General features: G+C 43.2%; 1 protein-coding gene across 3 annotated transcripts in view; it reads left to right on the plus strand.

Annotated features, from left to right (window-relative positions):
• GABRG1 (gamma-aminobutyric acid type A receptor subunit gamma1) overlaps window positions 1-13,289 on the plus strand; it is a 66,689-nt gene that overhangs the window by 326 nt on the left and 53,074 nt on the right. The window contains exon 1 of one of the 3 annotated variants that reach the window (XM_081208953.1): window positions 11-68. The exons of 1 other annotated variant lie outside the window; for it this stretch is intronic. The gene's annotated coding sequence lies outside the window, so the exon portion shown is untranslated. Of the gene's footprint in view, window positions 1-10; window positions 69-93; window positions 623-13,289 lie in introns of those variants that run through there. One more of the 3 variants, XM_081208954.1, reaches the window with a different exon arrangement.

A 13,289-nucleotide genomic window follows, 5' to 3' on the forward strand; every position in this document is an offset into this window, starting at 1 on the left:
GAGTAGCCGAGGCTCCGCAAGTGCCCGCCCGGTCCTGCCTGTGGCCACTTCGCTGCACTTAACCTAAGGTTACCAGATTTTTATTTTTCCCCAGGGACATTTTTCAACTTCAATGGATTTTGTATGGGGACTGGTTTGCAAATCCGGGGACTGTATGCATGCATACAGTCTGGTAAAACTTAATTTAACCCTGCATTCGATCGGCGCATCTGGAAAGCAAAGGGAGCACTGTGCTTTTTCCTGCTTAGGGGGTTCGGTCCTTTGGATGGCATCATCATCATCATCCTCATCCTCACGCTGCCATCACTTTCTGTTCTGGTCCAGGACCGAGCGCCCGCGTTGCTGGAAGGGAGCTGTTGCAACTCGCCACCTAGACAAAAACAGCTGCTCTCCTCTCCTGCTCCTTTTCCGAGTGTGAACTTCTTCTCTGGGAAGCTTGATCCAGTCCGGGTCGATTCTGAAGCAAGTCCCTAGGGAATTAGAAACTGTAGAGTTGGAAGGGACCCTAAGGGTCATCCAGTCCGGCCCCCTGCAGTGCAGGAATTCTCCCCACAGACGTCCCTGGGTCGAACCCACCAACCTTCTGGTTAACAGTTAGGCACACTGACCCATTGTGCTACAGGTTGCTGAGGTTTATTCTTTAAAAGGAGGGGTGTGATTTGGGGTTATTGGGAGCTGCGAAGCCCCAAGTGTGTCTGCTTAGAAACAGTAATCTTAGAATTGCACTGTTGGAAGGGATCCCGTGGGTCGTCGAGTCCAACTCCCCCTGTAATGTAGGGATTTTTTGCCCGACATGGGGCTTGAACCACTGATCTAAGAGTCTTATGCTCTACCGACTGAGCTGTCCTAGGTCACTTCTAAGGAAACCAAGGTAGGGTGGCAGACTTGAGCCCCTAGCCTTGCTGAGTTTTAGTAGAAAGTTTTTTGTCTTTTGGGGTGGGGAACAGCCACGTGTTGACTAACAGCCTGATTCCCTCTGAAGTAATTTCCCCTAAGCAAATTCCCCTTAGGTTAAGGTTCTTCTGGTAAGCATGTATATTAGGATGGGGCTAAATGGGAATTATTTTGGGGTAGGAATGCACGGGGAATCATGTTGCAGTGCTGAAAGCCTAAGCACATTCAGCTGGAAGTTAAAGCCTTTTGAAAACAGCACTTTCTCAGGAAGCATGCATGCAAAGCAACATGCAAGCTTACTTATTGGGGAATATGTCATACAGAATCTAATGGGACTTCCTTCTGAGTAACCCTGTTTAGTATTAGGCTGGGAGCCTGAAGCACTTGGAAATAAGTTCCACTGAGATCAGCAGGACTTGCTTTCAACTAACTGGGGGGGGGGGGAGTATAACCCCTGTGTCAGTCTTCCGTGCCTTCCAGATGTTTGGACTACAGTTCACATGGGGGTGGGGGTAGTTCTGGGAGTTTTCTGCAGGAAAGGATCTTCTGGGTTTTGTCCTGAAAAGTGGCTGGTTTTGCCAGAGGGCTGTGGAAGGCACTGTAACTGGGAGCAGAAGTTTTATGCTCTTTCTTTCTGTAGCATCGAGTCATTCAAAATTCTGCACTGCACTGCACCGCTAGCACTTCTGGGTGAAAAGCAACTGGTCTTCTGTGTGCACGGACTGTCTTCCTGTGATCTCTCAAAACTACAGAAAATGGTTGTTCGAAAGAGTGTTTACTTGCAGAGCCCGCGGCTTGGCTAAACCTGATCTTTAATGATCTGGGGAAACTACAGCCACAGCTTTTTACACTCCTTTGCCCTTGATTCTTTCACTATGTCTTTAGCAATAGGATATATTTTGGATAGGAAGCCTTGGGAATATTGTGCCTTGTGAGTACACATGGAACAGCTGGGGTGCTCCTTCAGAGATTTTGGAAGCCTGATGGATTGGTAATGTAAAAGGATTGCCAGGCTGACCCTAAAGAAGCAGCACTTCGCGGAGGAAGGCAAGCATGCGGCTTCTAAGATTTTTTTAGGGGAAGAAAAGGAAATCAGCTGTCCCTTTTCAATCCCTTGAATAATTCATAGATACTGTAATGGGCATTGTGCCATCAGTTTGCATTTCTCATAAAGATATTAAACTGCAATGCATAAAGATATTAAATTGCAATCCATTGCCATTTTTTTAATGACGTAGGCCAAATCATTAAGCAGGGTGGGGGAATATTCCGGATATGCAGTATCCAGGGTGGGGGGGGGGGTTATATAAAAAAGTGTTAAAAAGTATTTGAATTCATCCACACTGCACTATCATTCATGCATCTGTGTCAAGTGTGTGAATCTTAAGAGTGTGCCTCAGCTTCATCACCAGGATGCTGTAGGAAATTGGCCAGAAACATCTCTGATTATCTATTATTATTATTATTATTATTATTATTGCATATGCTGTAGTTTGAGCCCTCTCAAAGGCTGGTGGGAGGGGGAGACTTGTCAGGTTATGGTAACGTTTCAAAGGCATTGATGAAAATGACACCAGCACAGCTAAGACTTCTTGTGAATGAATCTTAATGAAACGAGTTGCTCCTCAGAAAAAATAATAATATTCAAGTGGGTACATTCTGTTTGCAGAGGGGAGAGAGAACAATCACCTGTGATCATTTAGCTAGTTGACAGACTTTGAGGGAAAAGGCAGGGACTGGGGAGGGAAGTAGTTTGGAAATGGGGCAGAGCAGGAAATGAACTATTACTGCATTCCTTAGCGAAGAGACAAAAGTTAGAGGAGTATTCTGTAACTGCACTAAGAACGTTTGATTTTTGCAGTTTGTGTGCAATTATCCTCAAATTACAAAACTATTAAATGGGAAACGGGGAGGGGGGGGGCTGCTTGACTTGTCGTTTTGATTCCAGGCAGCACTTCCTCTGCTGAATGCTCAGTGTAAACACCAACACCTGCATCAACTGGTTTTCTTTAAAGGCACACCTCCCCCCACCCCCGGCCCCATTCACAGGATAATGGATAAAATGGCTGTAAGTGAAGTGAGTGGTTTTCAGAGCTAGACTTTGCCTCCTAGAATTGTTAAAGCTCTAGTGGTTTTGTTCATAGCTCTACAATACCTGGGCAGTAGGTCAGCCTCCCCCAACCTGGCATTCTCCAGATGTTTGGACTACGGCTTACACCAGCCCCAGCAGGGCTGATGTGAGCTGTAGTCCAAACATCTGGAAGGCATGAGATTGGGGAAGATTGACACAAGGCTATACTCTCCCCCCCCTTAAGCATCCTTTTGCCAACTGAAAAAAGTTTAGAATGGATTTTATTATCTTGACAGCATGTATAATGACCATCAGAATCCTTCATATTGGTGTTGGTGATTTTTTAGGGGGCAGGATGGCCAAAATGGAAGCCCCAGTTGTCTATGTAATGGGAGACAATGTCAGCTCTGGAGCAAGCAGAGTTTTTTGCCCTCCCATTGGAATCCATGGGAGGGAACTTAAGAAAAGACACTGGGAGGGAAGGAAATTTGCCCCCCCCCCCCGTTTCTTCCTTATTGGTGTAAGCCCCACAGTTCATCTGTCTTTAGTTCTCTCTGCCCCTTCAGTATTGCTCTGTAAAGTGTTCTATGAATTCTCCACTTTCAAAGGAACCCTGTCACCTAAGAAGAAAAAGAAGAGTTTGGATTTGATATCCCGCTTTATCACTACCCTAAGGAGTCTCAAAGCGGCTAACAGTTTCCTTTCCCTTCCTCCCCCACAACAAACACTCTGTGAGGTGAGTGAGGCTGAGAGACTTCAAAGAAGTGTGACTGGCCCAAGGTCACCCAGCAGCTGCATGTGGAGGAGCGGAGACACGAACCCGGTTCCCCAGATTATGAGACTACCGCTCTTAACCACTACATCACACTGGCTCTACATTTATATGCTGAAGTCCATCTCTTTTGGAGCTCCTGCACTCGGAATGGATGGTTATATTGCACGCTGCCCCATCTCCCACCCCCCACCCCAATACATAGACATCTTAAAATATTTTGGGGCTAACTCCTGTGCAGATTTTTTTGGGAATAATTCTGGGGGGAAACTTTAAAAATGATCAGCGAAAGGAAGAGGCAATTTAGGAGTCCTTTCAAGGTGTATCAAGCGTTTGATCTCTTGCCCCTTTTCTTGTTTTAACACATTGCAAAGCTGCTTGGAGCAGCTTCAATGAACAGGATCTCTGGTGCACTAGGTACAAACACTTTTCAAAATGGTGCAGGAAGAAACTGCACATGGTTTCCTGTGTCCATACAAAGGAAGGGCCACACAAAGGGGTCTGCCACCATCAAGGATGGGGAAGAAATTTGATTTGGTTCATACTGAAAGGCAGATCTGTCAAATTTGCACTTTCTAAAACGATATGTGAACCAAAACACAGCCATCCTTCAAAATCCTCACTTTATATGGGTTTTTCAATGCAGTTCCCCAATAAGAAAGGGTTTACAAAAATGCATATGTTAGAGGAAAGTGTGCATAAAAATTAATATATATGTGAAAATAACATACAAATATGTGTCATATTAGGGAAAATCAATGTACATTGGTCAAAACGGCATTAAAAAGTATTAGGAGAAATTTGCACAAAAACACTGGTGAATTTTCATGAGGATTATTTTAAAAAAACAAAAATGCAAAGTGCTGCCAAAATGTGGAGAACCGACTTTAAGATTGGAAAAATGAGAAACCAAGAAAGCCAAAAGCAACAGAACTTTCCATTTCTAGTCTTCATGTTGCTCACAAGCAGCTTTACAGTTCTGAAGAAAGAAGAGAGAGCAAGCAAGGAAGCCCACCCTCTCTTTAGCAGAAAGGTTTGTGGTTCAGCAGACTAAATCACAAATCTATATACTGGTTTGATGAATTTATATATTTGTAGGGTTTGGATCAAAACCCTAGCCTGTGAATTGCAAATATTTCCATGGCATATTCTACAATGCACAGTCAGTTTACATAGAGGCCAGGCCTAATGGGCTTTAAAGTTACCTAGTGCATACTAAAGAGTGTACTATAGAATATAGCCAAAGCTTATTTGTAGCTTCCAGTTACCAGAGAAGCTAGGCAGCTTGCTCCCACTACCACCATTTGGAACAGGTTTTCCAGCACTATTGACCTTCTCTTTAAGGAAGCTCTGATAAGAATACCAGAGTTCCCTAGAACATGCTCTGAAACCTCTGCCTTTTGATAATTCAGCAGAGAACATCTGGGGGGGGGGTCATTTTTCGGTATCTTATGAAACGTTTTGCTTTGGTGTATAATTCAGTTAAAAAGTTAAAATATTTGGTAAGATAATTCTCCTTAGTATTATGTTGGTCTTTCCGTCTGAATGTATGCACATGTTTTCTGAAAGAAGCATCTGGTTTTTAGGAATAGACTACCGTAATTCTCGGGGGACGCGGGTGGCGCTGTGGGTAAAACCTCAGCGCCTAGGGCTTGCCAATCGCATGGTCCGCGGTTCGAATCCCCGCGGCGGGGTGAGCTCCCGTCTGTCGGTCCCAGCTCCTGCCCACCTAGCAGTTCGAAAGCACTCTTAAGTGCAAGTAGATAAATAGGTACCGCTTTATAGCGGGAAGGTAAACAGCGTTTCCGTGTGCTGCAGCTGGTGCTGGCTCACCAGAGCAGCTTCGTCACGCTGGCCACGTGACCCGGAAGTGTCTTCGGACAGCGCTGGCTCCCGGCCTCTTAAGTGAGATGGGCGCACAACCCTAGAGTCGGACACGACTGGCCCATATGGGCAGGGGTACCTTTACCTTTACCGTAATTCTCTGAGTACAATGGCACCAAAGTAAAATTTGGGACCACAAAAGTGATGCCTGGCTCCCTTTACAGTGGTACCTCGGGTTACATGCACTTCAGGTTACAGACTCCGCTAACCCAGAAATAGTGCTTCAGGTTAAGAACTTTGCTTCAGGATGAGAACAGAAATTGTGCTCCGGCAGTGCAGCAGCAGCAGGAGGCCCCATTAGTTAAAGTGGTGCTTCAGGTTAAGATCAGTATCAGGTTAAGTATGGACCTCTGGAATGAATTAAGTACTTAACCCGAGGTACCACTGTATTCTGAATCCTGTCCTGTATTTGCTGAGATATTGAAGTTGTGTGGCATTGCACAATGAAGAATACCGGAGGTAGGAATTCAGGTGGAACCACTCCCCCCCAGTCTAGCTTCACATAGCTCCATTTACATAAGAGAGACAAAATAAGGCTACAAGTAACCTGAAAGCCTTTCTATCTGTGCTACACATATGAAGCCCTTCTCTTGATGCTGTTCAGTAAGGCCAAACATGGTGCTCTCAATAGGCCCACAAGTACCCAGAAGCAGCTTATTTATACCTTTAACCTTAGTCATAACCAGGACTGCAGTTAGGTTGTGTACCAAAGTCACCCTCATCCTGTTTTAAGAGCAATGATATGCTATGGGACAAACAGCTGCCCTTGTTCTTGCCATAGTGTGGACAAAGAAATTGCAATGGAATCTGTAGTCATACTCTTCTGGGTAGGCTAAATAAGTCAGTTGCACATTTATGTGAATCAGATGTCCTGCTGATTAATGAAATTGTGTTGTTGCAGACATAAATGAATAGTCATTCGAAAGATGGCAAAGTCAGTGAGATTCTCTAGGAGCTAGATAAAAGAAGCCTGGTCTTCTGACTGCTGAACCAAACCCAGTTGTGTGTGTGTGTGTGTGTTTGCGTGTTTGCTTGTTTGTTTGTTTAGGAGCCAGTGCATACTGAATATCTACATTTTTGCATTCCTGGTCTTGAGTCAGTCCCAGTTCAGTGAGCAGGCCATCCTATAAATAATCTAGACTACTGGTTACTTTGATAGATTGCTCTTGTCAAATTTTCCATCCATCTTGTTCAGCTAGGAAGACATCTTTAGTGACCTAGATCAAGAATGGGGAACTGAACTAAGGATCACAGAGTCCCTTGCAGGTAACTGAGAGAGTGAGTGCATGCTGGCAGTGGGTATCAGAGCCCAAACTGGGCAGCAACAATCTTTATCTCTCCTTCTGCTTGCAGCAGGTTGCTTAGGAGGGGCAGGTTGTTATTGCAAGAGGTCTGAACTCATTGCTTGCAGAGGACTTTTGAAAATGGCAGTTTGTCCACCACTGCTTATGGCCAAAGGTTCCTGCAACCCAATTTCCTGTGCAAAAGCAGCAACAGCACAGAATCCAGTAGCTTTCATATCACAAGAAGAATCTGACTGTACATTTAAGAATCTAGCAGCCAAAGCCTTGGCTTCTTCTTGAATGAGCAGCAAAGAGATAAATTTTCTGTGCCACCAGCACACTTGGCTTCTTTAATGGAAATGTGGAATAAAAATAGTGTACGCCTGCACACACAATCAAAAATCTTTATATGACTAAGGAGGACTCCCCCTCCCCTCTCCCAACTTTATGAAACATGCCACTATGGTGTATGAACAGCCATCTTCCATGAAAAGGATGAGAGAAAATGAATTTCAAGCAGCAGATGTTGGCCACATTACATAGTGTTGTTGGAAGGAACACAAATAACTATGGTAATGAAGGTGGAGGGGAGAAATGGAATAGGTTGCAATAGAAACAAATGACTAAAAAAGGAATATAAAAATGTTTGTAGCCCAGGCCTCTGTATATTCTAGATGTGTGTTATACGAAGCAAAAAGCTGGGAAATTGTTTGCATCCTCAGACAACTACTTCGAATGTTTCACTCCTAAATGGAAATAACTGTAGGGAATTGTAACAAAATAACAAAAATTCCTTCCAGTAGCACCTTAGAGACCAACTAAGTTTGTTATTGGTATGAGCTTTCGTGTGCATGCACAAAAGCTCATACCAATAACAAACTTAGTTGGTCTCTAAGGTGCTACTGGAAGGAATTTTTTTATTATTTTGTTTCGACTATGACAGACCAACATGGCTACCTACCTGTAACTAGAATGTAGGGAATTGTGTGAAACCATGACATACCATATTTTAAAGGAATATGCACATGAAATGTGGACTCATCACCACAGACGTGGGTTTCACGTGATTTCCTGCACAGAAGTCTTTTCCTTATAGGAAATGGGTGAAAATCTCAGAAACTCTAATTCTGGAATCATTGTGATACGGATTCAATATGACTCTTCCTTCATTGCACCATTCTTACTTAGGGGTCTTTGATCGTTTCTGGGCTAATTTCCTCCTCTGATGGGCTACTTACATGCTCCACTTTCCACACCCTCATGAGCTACAGACTGGCTGCATTCACACGGCAGTGTATTCCATTTCCTCAGCATTTCCCTAAGTGTTAATTTCCACCTTACATTTGAGCCTTTGCACAACAGCAGTGCCACTTCTGGAAATACAGCACAAGTTTAGTTCACATTTCCATGTTATTTGCAAACATATTCTTTTTCTGGAAGTAAATAATATAGGAATGAATGTTAAACTTCCAATGAATTCTGTTATACTGCATTACTGGAAGTGGTGTTGATGTTGTGTGAAGTCTCAAATATAATGTGGAAAGTATAACACTTAGGGAAATGGAATATGGATTAAATAGTCGTGTGAATGCAGCCTGTGAGTCCTCCCCATTCTAAGAATCTCACTCTGTCACAAGTGACATCTATTTTTGTCTCTTACTTTAAATACAAAGCTACAGGTGTTCATGCTTTGGCTGAACCCAGTAATGGTGGCTATCTGGACAAATGCTCCGTCTGGCTGATGGAGGCAAGCTTGCTATGAATAAGTGGAGCAGATCGGTAGGTAGAACCAGATCAATTGAATTCCAGTTGCATTTGATGTATCATCGGAGAATCATCAGCAAGAATCAGACCTATGAATCTTAACTTACAAATGTGTTTGCACTTCCACATTATGTGTAGGTTACTATCTAATAAATATATTTAATCTAATCCTGACCAAGTAGTCTGGTGGAGTGGAGGTAATGAATGACAGTGTCGATCACGCTGAAGGGCAGAGAAATTTCCAGTGAGAGATGATGGGTCTCAAAAAAAAAATGGCTGTGGTCCAACAGGGTCCTAGGAAACCTAATTTGCTCACTTCTCAGACGCATGAGTTGGATTGGTTCCCAGCAAAATTGTTCATATGTAAGAAGTTGTGGTGCCAGAATAAGCCATGCAGGTAACATTTTACACCTTGCAATAACATTCCAATATGCATTATTTTGACACAGTGTGTATAGCTGGGGCCATGAACAGTGGACAAACACACACACAATCACATGGTAAAGAACCTTATGTGCACCAGCTCTGCTTTATAAACCCCAGAGTACTAATTATATGGTGCTACTGTATATTTGCCCATAAAGCAGGCATAGGCAAACTTGGTCCTCCAGATGTTGTGAACTACAATTCCCATCATCCCTGACCACTGGCCCTGTTAGCTAGGAATGATGGGAGTTGTAGTCCCAAAAACATCTGGAGGGCTGAGTTTGCCTATGCCTGCCATAAAGCATTTTTTGGTGCTTCTTGCATGACAACTAATTCTAGCACACCTGGTCTCACACGACAAATAACATCAGAACATGTGGGGAAATACAGATTATACAAATTATAGCAGTGACCTATTAGCCAAACAGGACACCAGACTATTCTACGTGCTGTATGAATTCATTCATTCATAAAGTTTTGCTACAAGTGTTAAAGAACTATGTGATGAGCAGAGAGTGGAAGCAGGAATTACTGTTTGGCTTGTCTTCAGGAGGATCTTATCTACCACTCCATACTAAGACTATCCTTTGCTCCTGCTGGCATTTTGGAGCTGCGCTGTCTTTGCTCTTGCTGACAAGCCTTTTTGTTATTTCCATTAGTAGTCAGAATGAGGCTGAATGAATTGTTACTGGGGCAACGCCTCCACCTGTTTCATTCCCTAGCATTCAAAACCTTGTGGTAGGTGGAGGCATCAGGCTGTGCACTGCAGGGGTATGCCAGAGCAACATTGACTATAACAATGTAGCTCAGGTGTATTCTGTGTGGCATTATATTGAAACATTGCATTTTTGTTAATGTGCGCATCTTCAGCTGACTTGGGCCCCAGGTTATGCAATGTAACATGATGTCATGATGCTGTGACGTCATGTTATGTCATCAGCGGCGCTTCCAAGGCCTTGCGAGGTCTCAGAGCTCAGGTCCTTGTGAGACCTTGGACGCAACTTCTGATATAAACCGGACGTCGTGTTTGGAGGCCCGGTATGGCCTCAGACATTGCCTCTGAGGCCTCACAGGGTCTCGGAGGTCACATCCGAGGCCTTGCGAGACCTCTGATGCAACTTCCAGTTTATACTGGAAGTCATGTTTGGAGACCTGGCACAGCCTCAAACATCTCCAGGGAGGTTATTTCAGGGTAGTGTCAAAACCAGAAGTCGCGTCGGAGCTCTGAGGTGTGGGTGCCCTGGCAGAGTATAAGCCTATGGCTTATAGTAGCACTCATTTGTATCTTTAATTTGTACCAATATGAAATTTGTTTGTAATACTTGATGGGATTGACAGAAACTTATTTATTTTTGTTAAGTCTGATTAATTGGGTGTGATTGGATTGCTCTTATCACCCAGGTGTCCCAGATGTAGGAAGTGGCGTTTCTGTGTGCTCTGGCAATTGTCACGGTGTCTTCTTGCGCCAGAAGTGGCTTAGTCCTGCTGGCCACATGACCCAGAAAGCTGTCTGTGCACAAATGCCGGCTCCCTTGGCCTGAAAGCGAGATGAGCGCCACAACCCCATAGTCACCTTTGAATGGACTATGGGTCCCAGATGTAGGGCCATTTAGTGTCATCTGTCATTGCAGCACAGGGAGCTACAGTACTCATGATGGTAGGAATAAGAATCTCTGCTTAAAGGGCACAATGATCAATATACTATTGGTGTTCCCATAGAAATTCCACCATAAACACAAAGCAAATCTGTTTGTTTCTTTTAAATGATATTTATTGAAAGTTTAAGATTACAGAAAAAAGTGAAAAAAGAAAAGAAAAAAGAGATTAAACAATAGAGGTCAATACATATAAAAAAGAAAAGGAAAAAAAAGAACAAAACACACAATACATCAAAACCAAAACCAAAAGCAAAAAAAAAATTAAAAATAGATCCAATATTTCCATATCTTTGTCTTTCATTAACTTGTTTCATCGACCTCCTCACACCTCCCTTTTTTGTATTCTAGTTATTAATTATTTCAGCAAATCCTTTCCATCTTTCACTATTTTCTGTCATTTAATTGTCTTAATTTATTTTAACCTTATCTTACCATAAAAAACCCTAAAACTTAAAACTTATTTGTACATAACTCCTTATAACATTTCTACTAAAGCCATATAGTTTCATTCCAACAGTTTTCTAACACTCATAAATTTTACAATATTTCTCTAAATAAATTTTTAAACTTTCTTCCAATCTTCATCCACCGTCTCTTCACCCTGGTCTCGGGTTCTGTCAGTCTTTTCTATCCATTCCATCTAGTCCATCAACCTGGTGATCTCCTGTCCGAGGCTCTTAACTCTTTTCCATGCCCCTTCTGCAGATCTTCTTCATATTTATACCTAGACTTTACTTTGTCTTCTGCTGATCTTGTTCTTAATTTCCTTCCTTTGTCACTGAGGAGTAGATCTCGGGAAGACTCCAACCTAACAATGTCTTTATCCCTTCTCGACAGGTCAGCCCATTCTCCATAGACAGGGCCAAAATCCAAAAAATAATTCAAAACATGTTTCAAAGTCCCTCCAAAGTTAAAGGCCCTCGCCACTCCAATCTCCCCCTGGCCCAAAACCAGATCCCAAAGGCCAGAACATCCGTGCATAAGGGGATCTTTCCAACTTTCCTTCTCCAATCCAAGCGGGACTCCATCTCTCCAAATCTGGCTTTCTCCAGATTCGGTCTTCAAAAGCAACAGCTTATGCTCATACAAGACCGAGGCTCTCTCCACTTGTATTACTTCAGGTTCATCAACAACCTCCTCCTTTGTCTTCTCCACAGCTTGCCATGTCAAAGCAGATTCCTGGGTCGGTTCCTGAGTAGTTTCTTTATAAGTATTCACTTTTTGTCCCAAATCAATCCTTTTTTGTCCAAAATTGCCAATGCTAGTAGTCATTGCATCCATCTTCTCATGAAGCTGTTCCAATAAGGCACTTGTTTTGCAAAAAGCAATCACTAAGGCTTCTTCTGTCCACATTCTTGTCCAAGGTCAATGTCTAATTCTCACGGTCTTTAATCTCTACAGCTGGAGAATTCCCCAGCTCCACTCCTGCAACAGTTTCAAGAGCTCCCTCTAGGGGAAACAGTTTCTATTTGTATCCGTCTTTTTAAAAGCAGGTCCAGCAACAAAGTTAACAAAGTTAATTTCGATTTTCAGATATTTTGCTCCTTTCAAGTGCAAAAGGAAACATTGGAATCAATATGTTTCTCTTGTTTAACTATCTGTCAACATACGTTTTATTCACAGTCAATGAACTTTCCCAATACGTCGCTCCCTGGCAGCCCGTTCCCAGGTTCAAAACGGTGGTAATTTATCTTTCTTCGCTCTCTCTCCTGCAGGCTTAAACAATCTAAACTTTCCCCCTCTTCTCCTGCTTCCAAGGGGAGTTTAGTAATTTTAGCCGATGGAGATTTAATCCTTTACAAAAGACTTTCCAGACTTTAGCTTGCAATGTCTTTGCTTCAATCTATTTACAAAAGCGGAAGGCGGACTTCCTGTTTGGAACCTTCCCGCTTCAGTGCCAAATTAAAGATGTTTAGTAATTCAATTTTCTGTTCTACTCACGGGTAGTTGTTTAAAGTCCAATTGTCCACAGGAAAAAGTCAGCGCTCTCCGGCAACAGTAATGCGGCTTCACTTCGTGAAAAAAGCAGTCGATTCAAAGCACCGTGCCGCTCACCCCACGTTGCTCCGGATCCCCGAAACCGGGTTTCCCCGTGAGTAGGGGAGGTGCAAAAGGTGCCAGCCGAATCCCACGTCCACAGGCTTCTCCCGCCTGTAGTTTTTAATGGGTCTCCGCCTCGCCGTGGCGGTCCAGACCCTGATTTCCACGAAGCGGATTCCTCCCGGTCAGAGGAAATCCGCCATTGCCGGAGGCGCTAACCCAGAAGTCCTCCCAATACAAAGCAAATCTGGGGTTCCTTATGCAGGACATTCTGAAGGGAGCCAAAATAGTTTTTTGATAGAACTGGCAACTTCAAATATCAATTTGTGGCATTCCTATTTGGAATAAAGGAGGGAAGTCGTTTGCTTAGGGCATTATTAAAATTGATCAGAAATACCTGCATTTGAAACAAGTTTCTGTTGTTGCTTTCCTTTCCATTCTGAAAGTTCAGTGTAACTTTAAGTTTTGAAACTCCTAACTTAACAGATGCAATTCCA

Source organism: Podarcis bocagei, assembly GCF_964188305.1.
Source record: "Podarcis bocagei genome assembly, chromosome: 9".
Classification (NCBI taxonomy): Eukaryota; Metazoa; Chordata; class Lepidosauria; order Squamata; family Lacertidae; genus Podarcis; species Podarcis bocagei.